Genomic DNA, 16787 nt, shown 5'->3' with positions numbered 1-16787 from the left:
ACAAGTGAAATGTTCATAAATTTGAAAAAGCCTCACTGAACATTTAACCCTAAGCACTTCTGTATGTTCTGACACCTCTGTGTAACTTAGGACCTGATTGGGGACTTTGGTTTGACTTTGTAACCTTAATTAACACCTACAACCTAGAAGGACAAGAGCAGCAGGTGGAACTCCACCACCTCCAAATCATCCACTATCCTGGCTTGGAAATCTATTGCTGTTCCTTCATTGCTGCTGGGTCAAAATCCTGGAACTCCTTTCTAACTGTACTGTTGGTATACCTTCACCACACGGACAGAAAAAATTCAAGATGGTGGCTTGGCACAACCTTCTTGAAGGTAAAAGCAACATTTTGCAGATGCTGGAAATCTGAAATGAAAACAGAAAATGTTGGAAAAACTCAGCAGGTCTGGCAGCATCTGTGGAGAAAGTAACAGAGTTATTGTTTTGAGTCCATAATACTCTTCTTCAGAGCCCTCTGAAGAAGTCATTTGGACCCAGAACATTAACTCTGCTTCTCTCTTCACAGATGCTGCCAGATCTTCTTGAAGGTAATTAGGAAAGTGCAATAAACATTAGCCTTGTCAGTGATGCCAACATCCCACGAATGAATTGAAAGAAAGTAAATCCTTTGGTAATGACTGCTTTGCTATATTGGGCTCAATGCCTCCACAAAACTTTTTAACTGATTTTAACAGTGCTGAGGTAAATGTTCTCCAATAATCTACAGTAACACAGTAATAAATTAGAGAGCTTTGAGATAATCATAATTATCTGTAACTGATTTTTAGGAATCACGCTTTAATTTTATATGTAAAAGGAGACTCAGTCATAATGGGTACAGTAAGAAACAAGCAACTTCCACTTTTCTCCACCACCTCACCCAACACATGGGAATCTAAGCTTTTGAAGCATTTTTTTAAAGTTATGATTTTAATGAAATCCTAATGAGCTGTGAGACAAGGGATGGGAAGAGCTGGATTCCCTTGTAAATCAAATGAAAATAATATAACATTTGTATTCAAAATGATACATTAATTCTGCAAATAATGGTGATTATATTTCACTTTTATTGCAGTATTAATCAACAAAAGTCTGTTGAAGTGACTTATTAGTTGACGCTTAAAGAACAAAGAAAATTTCAGATTTAAAATCTGAAAGTGGATTCTGAGTAAAATCACAGGTAAGGATGTTTGTAATTAATTGTTTTTACTCTTTTTTAGTTCTTGCCTTCAGTTGATGCAGATCAGCAACTTGAGAGTGTATCTCAACAATATGCTCCTGGCAACTGCTTGTACTGCTCTATGACTGTCCACTAAGAGGTGTGTAACAGTGAACATGGATGGCTCCTTTCCACAAGATCATGCCTCCTATTTGGACAGTAATTGGTGTTTTATTGGCTGCTCCTCATGATAGCATGCATGATGTCAGTAATTCATTCCTTGGACAACTGGGGGGGGGGGATTAACATTGGAAATCCAGCTTGTTACACCATTATATCATCTCTGATTAGCTGAAGGATTTACTTAGTAAAGCAACTCCAAGTCTACATAGTTAAGAGGAGATAAATTATAAATTTGGGAAAATACTTGTATTTAAAATAATATCCCAAACAGTTAAACAATTGAACAAAAGGAAGTGATGAGACTATGATGTTTCTTTGCCTTTTGCCATGATTTTAGGCTTTTAGACAGAAGTGAAATATTCATAAATTTGAAAAAGCCTCACTGAACCTTTAACCCTAAGCAAGTCTGTATGTTCCGACACCTCTGTATAACTTAGGACCTGATCGGGGACTCTGGTTTGACTTTGGAACCAATGGATAGTGTCACTGCCATCCACTGCAACACAGCTTGGGACTCCTGTGTTTTTATTTTGCCTCTATTCATTATAATACATGCCTCAGCACCTCAATGGCCTCCTTCAACAGAGACCTGCTTCCATCCGTTAGGTCAGTAGCACTTCCTTCACACCCTGGGTTAAAGTGCTCTAGGGAATGCCCAGGAGGCTACATGCATTCAAGCAGAACAGAAGTCTGTGCAACAACATTACTCCTTTCTGAAGCACTGGAATATCACAGGAAATAGCAAAAAGTATGAGCAGTATAGTTTGTTTTCTTTATGCAGCATAAACATTATCTCTTTTATTTATTAAAATCATTTGGCTGGGCACAACTGAGCCAGGAAGGGCAAGATTTTATTTCCACAAGATGTGTTGGTGGAGTCTGGATAGAATTTGTAAGATAATGGCAATGAAATATTTTCTTAAATTATGCATCCACTTAAATCTTAAAGGACTGTTACCTGTAGAAGAATATGGGTGCCAAACCATTTTTTGTAAGTGAAAGGGAAGTGTAAGGAGGCCAGTGCATCATTATCATAAAGTTTATCAGCACACATTGGAGAACAATGAAAACGATTGTTCAAACATTTTCTTCTACAAAGATAATACTGAGCCCTTTACCTTGAATATTTTGGCAGTTTTGAGTTTATTCCATCATTATTCAGCTGACCTGCTAGGAAGAAATTGCCACACAGACAAGTAGAATTTAAAATGACCATTCTTGTGACAGCAAGAATAAAGTAATACCCAATTTGAATGAGACATGGATGGCATTCAGGATCATGCTTCAGTCAGAGTATTGTTACTTTCTTTACTAGTTTTTATTTTTTTATTTTTTTTAATTTGTGGGATAGAGGATTCATTGCCAGTTGTGATATATATTTCCAACTGAGTAAAGTTGAAGTACTCAAGGGAATACGTATCAGAAGGCTCACAAATGATAAAATTACGGTTGCCTCACAAGTAGAGATATTTATAATTCAGGGTTGGCCAGGACATATTTTAAATGCAACCATTGAAATCCAAAAATAGAACTTAACTCGTTTTTCAATTCCTAGAAATCAATTAAAGATGAGTTTTTAAAAATTCATCATTTACAGGCTGCGGGTGTTGCTGGCTGGGCCAGCATTTATTGCTGATCCTTAACTGCCTTTGTTTAGAGAGCATTTAAGAGTCAACCACATTGCTGTGGGTCTGGAGCCACAGGTAAGCCAGAACAGGTAAGGACAGCAGATTTCCTTCAAGGACATTAGTGAACCAGATGGTTTACAACAATCGACAATGGATTCATGGTCATCATTAGACTTCTAATTTCAGATTTTATTGAATTCAGATTCCACCATCTGCCGCTCACCAAGAGATATGCGGGTTCAGCACAGATATAATGTGTGTCGTAGATTTTGATGGGAAGAATATACTTATTACTTGGGGTCTTGATGCATGAATCACTAAAAGTTATGCCACAGATTAGCAAGGCCAAGGGCAAACCAAGCACTGGGCTTTATTTCTAGAGGGATAGAATAGGGAGGTAGGGAAGTCATGCTGAACCTGTATCAAACCTTGGTTAGACCACACAGAATACTGCATTCAGTTCTGGTCACCATATTTTAAAAAGGATACAGAGGCATTGGAGAAGGTGCAGAGAAGATGTACGAGGATGATACCAGAAATTCATGGATATACATATCAGGAAAGGATTGACAAGCTGAGTATCTTTTCTCTTGAAAAAATAAAGCTGTAATGGGATGACCATTAAAACTATGAAAAGTTTTGATAGAAAGGATGCAGAGAGAATGTTTTCTCTTGTGAGGCAGAGCATAACTAGAGGCAAACAATATAAGATAGTCACCAAGCAATCCAATAAGTAATTCAGAAGCAACATCCTTACCCAAAGAGTGGTGAGAATATGGAACTCGCTACCACAGGGTGTGGTTGAAACGAATAGTACAGGTGTATTTTAGGGGAAGTTAGACAAGCATATGAGGAAGACAGGAATAGAAGGTTATCATTTAGATGAGGAATGATAGGAGGAGGGTTGAGTGGAGCATAAGCATCAGAATGGACTGGTTGGGCCGAATGGTCTGTTTCTATGCTGTCTATCCTATTTAATCCTATGTAAAAACAACCAACAATACAAACTCTAAATTGAAAATGTGGAGAAGTTGATCATTTAAGATTGAGCTTGACATATGCCAACATGACTCCCACCCCTTCATGATCAACAGAACTTCCTAAGAATCCAGGATCTTACTCCTATGACTAAAACACTATGTCAATATTCAGACCAGAGACCTGCAGAACAACCAGCAGAAAGATGTTCTCTCCAAACTTGGTTTCAGTTTCCTTGGAATAGTGTAGGCGAGGCTGAAGATGGAGAGGTCAAATTGGAAATGGAAGGGAGTTCAAAGTGAATAACCTTGGGGAGATCAGGATTACACTAGTGGAGAGGATGAAGATGTTTGGTGAAGCGATCATCTGATCTGCATTTGATCTCCCTGAATAACATATGTCATTAACAGCTTTGCCAATATAAATGACTCCAGAGACAGCTGTAACATAGGTCATAGATAAAATAATTACACTTTGTTCCACATTGCACATTTTAACAATACAAAAAGGATTAAGCATGTAAAAGGGCAAAGAGGAAACTCATGATGCAGTAATAACAGGATAAGAAAATAAAGAAAGTGGAGCTGCAGTCGGGAAGATTGGGCTGCGTGCATATCCAGATCAAACAATTGTACAAGCATTCCTAACCAACAATGCATAACCAGTATCTGCATCAGCAAAATACAATACATTCCCATTTATTGTTGAGTAGCTGCCATATGAGACCATCCTATAATCCGTTGATCTCCTTTAATTGCTCCTCAGAACAGAAATTCTGCAAACCAAGGAGAAATAAAGTGGGCACATTTTTAGATGACATTTATATAAAGAGGCATTTCTTTATCCCCCACAACTCTTTCCATTGGTGGTCCTGTGGTTTCAATCTATCTGCTATCCTTTTGTCCGGAGTGTGAGGATCAAATGTCGTGACAGGCTGCTGTTGGCCTGTGCAGGCTCTAAGGAACGGAGGCAGCCATGTATCTCTGTGTCCATGACCATGAGATGGTCCTGGCATAACTGTAGTCATGTTAATCAAGGCAGCTAGCTGGCACTTCTTCAGTTCTGGGTGTGACAGATATATGGAATTTTTTTTATTACTCTTTCCCGGGATGCGGACACTGCTGGCTGGTCCAGCATTTATTTCCCATCCCTAGTTGCCCTTGAGAAGGTGGTGGTGAGCTGCCTTCTTGAACCACTGCAGTCCATGTGGTGTAGGTACATCCACAGTGCTGTTAGCGAAGGAGTCCCAGGATTTTGACCCAGTGACTGTAAAGGAACGGCAATATATTTCCAAGTCAGGATGGTGAGTGACTTGGAGGGAAACATCTAGGTGGTGGTGTTCCCATCTATCTGCTGCCCTTGTCCTTCTAGATGGTAATGGTTGTGGGTTTGGAAGATGCCGTCGAAGGAGACATGGTAATTCCTGCAGTGCATCTTGTAGATGGCACAAACTGCTGCTACTGTCATCAGTGGTGGAGGGAGTGAATGCTTGTGGATGTGGTGCTAATCAAGCAGGCTGCTTTGCCTGGATGGTGTCAAGCTTCTTGAGTGTTGTGGGAGCTGCACTCATCCAGGCAAGTGGGGAGTATTCCATCACTTTTGCCTTGTAAATGGTGGACAGGCTTTGGGGAGTCAGGAGGTGAGTTGCTTGTTGCAGGATTCCTCTGACCCACTCTTGTAGCCAGAGTTTTTATATGGCTAGTCCAGTTCAGTTTCTGGTCAATGGTAACCAGCAGGATTTTGATAGTGGTGGGAATGCCATTGAATGTCAAGGGGTGATGGTTAGATTCTCTCTTACTGGAGAAGTTACTTGCCACTTGTCAGCCCAAGCCTGGATATTGTGCAGGTCTTGCTGAATTTGGACATGGACTGCTTTGGCATCTGAGGAGTCAGAAATAGTGCTGAACATTGTGCAATCATCAGCGAACATCTCCACTTCTGACCTTATGATGGAAGGAAGATCATTGATGGAGCAGTTGAAGATGGTTAGGCCGAGGACACAATCCTGAGGAACTCTTGCAGTGATGTTCTGGGGCTGAGATGACTGACCTCCAACGACCATAACCATCTTCCTTTGTGCTAGGTATGACTTCAACCGATGGAGAGTGTTCTCCCTGATTCCCATTGACTCCAGTTTTGCTAGGACTCCTTGATGCCACACTCAGTCAACTGTGGCCTTGATGTCAAGGGCAGTCATTCTCACCTTACCTCGGGAGTTCAGCTCTTTTGTCCATGTTTGAACCAAGGCTGTAATGAGGTCAGGAGCTGAGTGGCTCTGGCACAACCCAAACTGGGAGTCAGTAAGCAGGTTATTGCTAAGCAAGTGCCACTTGATGGCACTGTTGATGACCCCTTCCATTACTTTACTGATGACCAAGAGTAGACTAATGGGTCAGTAATTGGCCGGGTTGGATTTGTCCTGCATTTTGTGTACAGGACATACCTGAGCAATTTTCCACACAGCCGGGTAGATGCCAGTGTTGTAGCTGTACTGGAACAGCTTGGCTATGGGCATGGCAAGTTCTGGAGCACAAGTCTTCAGTACTATTGCCAGAATATTGTCGGGCCCATAGTCTTTGCACTATTTAGTGCCTTCAGCTGATTCTTGATATCATTGGAGTGAGTCGAATTGGCTGAAGGCTGGCACTTGTGATGCTGGGGACCTCTGGAGGAGGCCCAGATGGAACACCCATTTGGCACTTCTGGCTGAAGATTATAACAAATGCTTCAGCCTTATCTTTTGCACTGATGTGCTGCGCTCCCCATCACTGAAGATAGGGATATTTGTGGAGGCTCCTTCTCCAGTGAGTTGTTTAATTGTTCACCACCATTCATGACTGGATGTGGTAGGACTACAGAGCTTAGATCTGAGAGAAAGATTCCTTATCAACCCCTTTGCTTGCTATGCCCTAAGGATTGCACATCCCTGAAGGATGACTAGCACTCTGCATGGAGGAACATGCCAGCACACACTTGATAAGCCGACAGCTGGTTTCTATTCTCTATCAATCTCTGATTGTATGAACAGAGACAATTCCTTTGCTAGACCTCCTGTAGTAGGATGTCCAAATCACCCTTATTAGAGAGGCAGCTTCTCCAACTTTCAAATCATTCCCCCCAATATGCAGCTACGTTATCATTTTTCTTGCTTTTTGTTCCTTATACTTCTGGTGGAAGCGCCACCTGTTACCCACCAACTTTCCCAGCTAGTTGTACTGCTGAGTAAACTCTCTACATCCGCTTTCTATGTGAAGTATAAAGGGCTGGCACATATAGGGTTAATGTGGGACTGAGTACAGTACCATCCACACAGTGATGTAAGAGAACACATGACCTGCACCTAGGGGTCAGTCTAGTGTTGGACAGAGCCATGTGCACAACCAAGCATAGAGACAGCTCTGATCTTGTATCCTTTACTGTATATATGTACAGTGTTCTTGAAGTTAATAAATACAGTTAACCTAATTAAGACTACAAAGACTTCATTAAGACCTACCAAACTGTATCCAAAACCCTACAACATGGTGGTAGCTAATGGAAAAACCAAAGACCTTGCTAAAAAAAAGCAGCGATAAGTTAAAATCCTGTAAGAATAAAGAAAAATTCAAAAAAACATTTTGACTGGAAGAAAAGCTCGAGAAGCAGACGTGCAGAGGAAAATCACCAGGGAAAAGCTCTAAAGAAAGGCTTGGAGGCCAAAGGCAGACATTTAAAATTCCTCACTGCAGCAGAAGACTACATTGAATTCCGGCTTCAAAAACACAGAGTGCCTAGAGTCAGCAGGACTGGCAGGGGTGAGCTAAAACATTCACATTCCAGGGTAAAGCAAGTCCTGAGAAAATTTAAATAGTTTAGTGGTCAGAAATTGCCATTTAAAAATTCTGTCGGAAAAAGCAGGTTTCTGAATCGGTGCTTGAACACAAGCGTCCAAGCTCACTCTGAGAGAAAAAAATTATTAATTAATTAACTTGGAAGAACTGCAGTTAAAGGATTGGCTTTAAGGACCAGCAAAGGCCAGGAATCAACACGTTCGTGACCCTAAAGCATAGCACTAAAATGGAGAAGCCAGCCATTGTTTATAAATTTTTCAAGGCTGGTCATGAGTGTCATTGCAGTGGGGGCCCACCAAGATCAGCAGGTGCAGGTAAACCCGTTATCTTCAAATGGTGGCATCATCTTGGATTTCAGCAGCCTCTTAAAACTGAACTTACACTTTAAAATTCTTTAACCATGGATCAGAAATCCACTGTTCCAGATCAGTTCGGACTCATCCAGGGGCCAAACCTAATGGAAAACTGGACATCCTGGAGAAGATAATTTCTAAACTACCAGAGTAAATCGGGTCTAAGTAGAAACTCAAAAAGTCCAGAATAATACCTTTTTATACTGCTTTGGTAAAATTGCGGATGAAGTAATACTAATGCAATGCACTGATGAATCCTCAACTAGCTTCGATGAAATATTAAAAGCCTTTGATGAATATTTTAACCTTCAAGATGTAGGGAACACAGAGCTGAAAAAGAGGCACAGAAACCCTTAGTAACGTGCCGAGAGGAAAAAAAGGACAATACATGAACAAGCCACACAAAGGCACCAGAGAGGCAGGGAACTTTCCGGAAGCCTCAAAAATATATCTTTTTTGAAATCCCAATATTACCTTAACTGCAACATCATGTGACAGTGTGGACAGTGTGAATGAAGAGAGGCTATTTTGTGAAATACAAAATACACAAATCCTGCAAAAGGGAAAGGAAATAAGGTTGAAAATTTTTGCATCAGAACTGAACTGGGAGATTTGAAACTCAAGATTCAAGCTGAGTATACACTTTTAGAAATGCATGAGACACTAAAGTCATCATTGGACCTGACTGTTCAAGATCTGAACAAGCGCATTTTTGAGGTGTCACAGAGGTACAAGAAAGAGACTGCAGAACTGAAGAAAACGTTTGGACATTTGGAAGAGAACTTGGAAAAGCATGACATTTACAATGAGATATATGAAGAGATGAAAATCAAGAATCTAAAATGGCAAGAGAAAGGAGATTAGCAAAAGCACAATTACAGAATGAGAGTTTGAATGATAGCACAACACAATTATACTCTGCCTAGGGAAAACTGATCCTTGTAGAGAATCAACTTTCATGTATGAAAGATACGTTTGATAAGGAAAGGCGAGAACCAATGAGAACACAGAAATGTCACTCACAGGAAGTAGAACACGTGAAATACTTAAATGATGAACTTGTAGAAACAAGTTCAACAAAAATGGATCTTCAATTAAAACTTGATGAATTTCAAGCATCAGAAATCTCCTGGAACCATTGTATAAAACATTGGAATCAGGAGAGGGAATTTCTGATGAATCAGAACAGTTGCTTTAAAGCAGAATTAACAAGCAAAACTGATGAACTTATTGAACTTTGGTCCAATCAGAACAATGTGAAGGATGAGATGTGCAGTATGGGAGAGCAAATCTAGACTTTAAAAGCAGAAGAGGTGAACTCTATGGAACAGATTACAGACCTAACTAATGAATTGAAGGGGTGTAAGGCTGGAATTTTCTGGCCCCGTTGACATTGGGCATCATGGCCAAGGAGGGGTGGGATCACAATTTGGCATGAGGGGCAGAAATTGGTTTTCCACCAGCACGAAAACATAGAGGGATCATCTAATGCTGTCTGCCATGGTGAAATGTGAAACCTGTTGGAGGGCGACATGAGCTTGATTTGCATCCGGTAATGCAATGCTAACTAAGGCCAGACCGGAATCATCCCCCAAGCCCGATTTTCTGTTATACCGGTGGGAAATCACACAGGCCCAGAACACGTCTGGACAAGTGTGACGTGCAGAAGTCGGGTCTTACCATTAGGGCCTTGCTCAGATTACAGACGTATGAGGAGAAGATGATGCTGTAGCCCTACAGCTACCAGTCTCTGGAGGAACGTGTGCATTGCATGCTGGGTGGATTTTCAAGGACATGGCTCCACAGTGAAGCAGCTCACGTAAGGTAGGAAGTCTCCGTTGATGCTTCGGGTCTGCTTCAGAGAGTCATGGCCTTGGCCATGGTGTGCTATGGATGATCGCCAAGGTTGGAGGGGGGGCAGGAAGACCCAGCTGTGAGTGGCAGAGGAAGGTGTGTTGGTGTGGCGGGTGCGGGGGGGTGGTGAGGATGGGAGGGTTGGGGAAGGAGTATGGGGGGAGGAGCAAGTTTGGAGGGGGGAATGTGCCTAGGTGGAGGGGGGAGTTTGGAGGGGGAAAGGTGTCAGGGGAGAGGAAGGTGCCTGGAGGGTGGAGGGAGTAAGGGTGGAGGAAGGTGTCCAGGGAGAGGAGGGAGTAGGGGTAGATGAGGGAGTAAGGGGAGGGGGATGTCCAGTTGAATGTGCAAGGGAGGAGTGATCTGTGGAGTCAATGACTGGTTCCTGGGGAGTGAACCCTGTGGTAGGACGCGATGGTGAGTTTGAGGGGGGCAGCGGGAACTGGTAGGATGGGAGGGTGAGGGTGCGTCGGTAGCAGTAGAAGGGAAAGCAAGGGTGGTTGGTGGGGACTCGGGGGGCAGACACAGACCCGGGGGGTGGGAAGGAGGATGTCAGAGAGGCCAACGTGGATAGGAGTGGGATTCTCAGGAAGGTAGGGACCATGCCTGTGCACCTGAACATCCGGAAAGACAAGGGTTCGGGTTGGTAGGTGATGGAGGGCAATGCTGGGGTTTCAACAATGATGGGGGAAAGGACATGGATGACTGTGGAAGGGAAAGGACAGGGGAGCTGATGATATGCTGGACTATGACCAAGGGTGTCAAAGTCGAAAGTGAGCGGAGTCTTGTGTTGGACGGGCACAGCTGCTGCATGGGAATGCAGTCAGTGGGTGGGCAGAGATGCAGGTCAGCTCAGATGGACAACCGAAACTGAACTCCAGCAGGCAGCATTGAAAATGCTTAGCACAATGAGATAAGACCATAAGGCCATAAGACATAGGAGCAGAAGTAGGTCATTTGGCCTATCGAGTCTACTGCACCATTCAGTGAGATCATGGCTGATCTGATAATCCTCAACTCCACTTTTCTGCCTTTTCCCCATAACCCTTGATTCCCTCACTGATTAAAAACCTGTCTATCTCAGCCTTGAATATACTTAACGACCCAACTTCTACAGCCTTCCTCAGTAAAGAATTCCACAGATTCAATACCCTCTGAGACAAGAAATTCCTCCTCATCTCTGTTTTAAATGGGCACCCCCTTACTCTGAGATTATGCCCTCTGGTCCTAGATTCCCCCACAAGTAGAAACAACCTCTCTGCACCTACCCTGTCAAGCCCCCTAAGAATCTTATATGTTTCAATAAGGTCGCCTCTCATTCTCCTAAACTCTAATGAGTACAGGCCCAACCTACTCAACCTCTCCTCATATGAAAATTCCTTTATACCCAGAATCAACCTAGTCAACCTTCTCTGGACTGCCTCCAATGACAGTATATCTTTCCTTAGTTAAGGTGACTAAAAATGTTCACAGTATTCTAGATGTGGTCTAACTAGTGCCTTGTATAGTTTTAGCAAGACTTCCCTATTTTTATACTCCATTCCCTTTGAAATAAAGGTCAACATTCCATTTGCCTGACCTATTACCTGGTGAACTTGTACATTAGCTTTTTGGGACTCATGTACAAGGACCCCCAAATCCGTCTGTGCTGCAGCCTTCTGCAGCCTATCTCCATTTAAATAACATTCAGCTTCTTTATTCTTCCTGCCAAAGTGCATAACCTCACATTTTCCCACATTATATTCTATCTGCCAAGTTTTTGCCCACTCACTTAACCTGTCTATATCCGCCTGTAGACTCCTCACTTGCCTTCCCACCTGTGATAGATCGTGTGTGTGGGAGAGTGCTTGCTCGAGGCCCCGAGAGGCCCTGCCACAAACACAGAATCACTCGAGGTCCAGCTACGGGCAGCTGAACTGCTAGTGGGGTTGGGGTTGGGTGGGTGGGGGTCGTGGTTGCAGTTGGAGGACTCACAAAGCCTGTCAATGAAGCTGAAAGACAGCATTACACATTATTCAGTGAAAGTTAATGTACTTTCAGATAATAAAGTGACAAAACGTGCAACCATTTGTGATCAGAATTTCTTAACTTCTTCTAGGTGCTGTCCTGGCATCCACAGCAGGAGTGGAGACAGCCTGTGCAATGGTTGGCCCTATTGCCTCTAATGACTTCGGCGTGCGTCCTCTGGAGAGCCGAGGCCTTTAGGGCCTTGGCTTTGGCTCTCCCCCTGTGGGCCAGCTGCCTCCTTTGCTGTGACAGAGGACGAGCTTGAGGTGATCACAAGAAAAGGGAACTCAAAGGGAGCAAACAGCCTCTGAGATTCCTGAGTGGATGTCCCAGGGGTGTCCAGCTACCACATCTCCTTCCGTTGAGAGCCTGAGGAAAGGAACACTTGGAGGGACACCGAGGTGCCCTGTTTCCCTCTCACGTTGCCATTGCAGGAACTCACCCATGACTACCGCAACAGAGTGCAGACCTGCGCACAACTCCACATTCTGCTGGACCAGGGTCTCCATCGTGTCTGCCATCCGTCCTATGGAGACCTCCATATGCGCAGATGTGGGCACCACTTCAGCAGGGAGCAGGCAGACTCACTCCTCTGACTCAGGTGCAACTCTGTTGAGGGCTTCCTACAGCTCTGCCAAATGTTCCCCCGCATTCTGCTGATTCTCCACGATGAGTTGGAAGGCCGAATCCGGATACTCATTATCTGACTCAGACCTCAAAGATGCCTCTCCCCCAGCAGTCCTCTGAGTGCCGGGGAGTTCAGCTGAGCCTGCCCCCTCCTGCTGCCGACACATGTCCATGTGGTGACAACCAGATTGTTTGTTTTGCATTTATTGCCCATCCCTAGTTGCCCTTGAGAATGTGGTGGTGAGCTGCCTTCTTGAACTGCTGCAGTCCATGTGTTGTAGGCATACCCACAGTGCTGTAAGGAAGGGAGTTCCAGGATTTTGACCCAGTGACAGTGAAGGAATGGCGACATATTTCCAAGTCAGTATGGTGAGTGACTTGAAGGGGAACTTCCAGGCGGTGGTGTTCCCATCTATCTGCTGTCCTTGTCCTTCTAGGTGGTAGTGGTCGTGGGTTTGGAAGGTACTGTCAAAGTAGCCTTGGTGAATTTCTCCAGTGCCTCTTGTAGATGGTACACACTGCTGCTACTGTGCGTCAGTGGTGGAAGGAGCGAGTGTTTGTGGATGTGGTGCCAATAAAGTGGGTTGCTTTGTCCTGGATGGCATCAAGCTGTCAAGTGGGGAATATTCCATCACGGTCCTGACTTTTGCCCTGTAGATGGTGGACAGGCTCTGGGGAGTTAGGAGGTGAGTTAATCGTTGCACAATACCTAGCCTCTGACCTGTTCTTGTAGCCCCAGTATTTATATGGCTAGTCCAGTTCAGTTTATGGTCAATGGTAACCCCCAGGATGTTCATAGTGGGGGATTCAGTGATGGTAATGCCATTGAACATCAAGGGGTGATAGTTGGAGATGGTCATTGCCTGGCACTTGTGTGGCGCAAATGTTATTTGCCACTTGTCAGCCCAAACCTGGATATTGTCCAGGTCTTGCTGCTTTTGGACATGGACTGCTTCATTATCTGAGGAGTTGCAAATGGTGTTGAACATTGTGCATTCATCAGCGAACATCCCCACTTCTGACCTTATGATGGAAGGAAGGTCATTGATGAAGCAGCTGAAGATGGTTTGGCCAAGGGCACTATCCTGAGGAACACCTGCAGTGATGTCCTGGAGCTGAGATGACTGAACTCCAACAATCACATCCATCTTCCTTTGTGCTAGGTATGACTCCAACCAGCAGAGAGTTTTCCCCTTGATTCCCATTGACTCTAGTTTTGCTAGGGCTCCTTGATGCCACATTCTGTCAAATGTGGCCTTGATGTCAAGGGCAGTCACTCTCACCTTACCTCGGGAGGTCAGTTCTTTTGCTCATGTTTGAACGAAGTCTGTAATGAGGTCAGGAGTTGATTGGCCCTGGCAGAACCCAATCTGGGCATTAGTGGGCAGGTTATTGCTAAGCAAGTGCCACCTGATAGCAGTGTTGATGACCCCTTCCATTACTTTACCGATGATGGAGAGTAGGCTGATGGGATGGTAATTGGCCGTGTTGGATTGGTCCTGCTTTTTGTGTACAGGACATACCTGGGCAATTTTCCACATAACTGGGTAGATGCCAGTGTTGTAGTTGTACTGGAACAGCTTGGCTAGGGGCATGGCAAGTTCTGGAGCACAAGTCTTCAGTACTATTGCCAGAATAATGTCAGGGCCCATAGTCTTTGCACTATCCAGTGCCTTCAGCTGTTTCTTGATTTCATCTGTAGTGGATCAAATTGGCTGAAGATTGGCATTTGAGATACTGGCAACCTCTGGAGGAGGCCAAGATGGATCATCCACTTCGCTCTTCTGGCTGAAGATTGTAGCAAATGGTTCAGCCTTATCTTGTGTGAACCAAAGCCTGCTCTAGAACTAGGTCCCACTGAGGTGTGTGTCTCTACGTTGGTGGAGGGTGTGGGTAAGCGCTGTGACGGGTCTTCCATGCTGCTTCTTTCCAACTCTTCAATGGAGGAGGTGTCCTCTTGGCTGGAGGTGAGGAAGTGGATGGAGCTGAGGGACTGGCTGGCTGAGGGTGTCAGTCGCTTGGCAGAGCTTCCTGTGAACCAAAGTAGAGATAATTAGTGCAGGGCAGCAGAATCAAAAGCAGGAGAGAGAGCACTCACAGTTGCAACAAGAGGGGGATGATGTGGTGCAGGATCCTCCAGCGGGTGTTCAACACTGACCTCACTATTGGTACAAACATGGTCCACGCCCTTACCAGTCAGTATGATGGTATGCTCCTCAAAGTGAATGAGGGGCCACTCCATGCCCCAGTCTGTGACCTCTCCCTGTTGCTGTGAGCCAGCTTCTCCTGCATTAAAACAGATGGAAAGAGCATGAGCAGGATGCATGGAGTGTTTGTGTGGTGAGTGGACCACACAGTGATGTAAGGGAATACAGTTGAGGACATGAGCTCAAGAGATTATGAGCCTGATGGAGATGTGAGTATGTGTATGAGAGTTAGTGGTGTTTTCCCTTGAGGTGTGATATCTCTGTATATGTCTGTGTTTGTGAGTGTGTGGGTTGAGCGTGATGAGGTGGTTGACTTAGCTTGGCTGAATGGATGAGAGCATTCATCCTTTTCCTGCACTGGATGGCTGATCTCCTTTGTGCTCCAGTGGTGCTGGACCACTACTGCCACCGTGTGCCAGGCCAGATTCGTGACTCTGGCAGACCTCCTTTGGCTAGAGCAAGGGGCCTTCTACTGCATCTAGCTGGCGCCCCAGAGAGGAATCACTAACCTTGGGGGCTGCTGTCTTCTTTGGTTTCGAGGCCATCTATCACCTGGTCTGTAGACATGAAGTAGCCTGCTGGTGCGCTTTAAACATGGTGCCCAGAGTGAGGAAGCACTGAGTTCACAGCCTGGCGGGCAAATCAGAGCCCACCCACCGGCGATTCGGAGTGTTTCCCGTGAATGCGTTATTAATGAGGCCAGGAATGGGACGATATGGTGTGAAAACCCGCCATTGTGGCCGGCGGGTAAAGCGATTTTTTTTTCACACCTGCTATTGCACTTAGTATAAATCTAGGATGATTCCACCTTATGGAGTAGTCAGTGACCATAGAAGGATGATTCCGCAAAGAACTGAATGCCCCAGCCAAGTTGTTAAACTTATACAAAAATTCCACAGGTAACTCTGAAACAAAAACAACTCAAATTGCCAGAGTTGTTGCTGAGCTGAATGAAAAGATTCATAAGATCAAAAACAACTGGAAAAGAAGAAATTAATCAGAAATTTGACTAAAATTGTGAAAAAAGTGGGAATGAAGGTTCCACTGTTGAAACACAAACTTCCATTTGCGCAAGCTGCACGACGAAAGAAGAGGAGAAAAGCGCTATGTGGCTGAGCACAGCGTTCGTTCACCCTGGAAAAAATGGGATAAATCAACAATAACCTATCACCACAACTGCCAAATTGACAAAGAGCGGTTTCATACCAAGGAATGGAAAAAGAGAGTGAAAAGATACCCAGATGCCAGAACAACCTTCAAATCAACAGAGTTTACCTACAACAACAAAGCCTACCACTCCTCCGATATTATTCCAAACAAGATATGGAAGGGTTATCAGGTCCCCAGACTGCCTGAACCTATGAACTCAGAGGTTTGAAGAGGGGAGATAGGGTAGCAAAAACAATGTATGTACATGGAGTTAACTAGAATAACCTGAAATATGTTGGATAAAGACTTGGGGAGATATAGTATAAAGGCCTAGCATAAAAGTTAATATGGGATTGAGTACAGTACCACCCACACAGTAATGTAGGAGAACACATGACTTGCACCTAGGGGTTGGTCTTGTGTTGGACAGAGCCATGTGCACAAGCAAGCATGGAGACAGCTCCTAGCTTGACCCTTACTGTATATATGTACATAGTTTTTGTAGTTAATAAATACATACAATTAACCTACTTAAGAATACGAAGACTTTCTTAAGACCTACTGAATGGTATCCAACACCTAACAACACTATGCATATGGAATACTAAAATAATGAGTGGATTTAGAAAATCTGGCAAGACAAATTCCAACCCCCCCCAAGCTGTCAACATGAGCCTACTTCTACCATTGGTGGAATTCAACCCGATTTCGCTTTGATCACAAATTTGGGTGTTTTGTGCTTAGAATGTTTAAATTAAATAACAGTTCAAAGTCTTGTAAATTATTCTGGGCAGAACTCCAATTCTTGTTTT

The sequence above is a fragment of the Carcharodon carcharias genome, chromosome 16, assembly GCF_017639515.1.
Source record: "Carcharodon carcharias isolate sCarCar2 chromosome 16, sCarCar2.pri, whole genome shotgun sequence".
Taxonomy (NCBI): domain Eukaryota; kingdom Metazoa; phylum Chordata; class Chondrichthyes; order Lamniformes; family Lamnidae; genus Carcharodon; species Carcharodon carcharias.
This window is presented reverse-complemented; position numbering follows the sequence as displayed.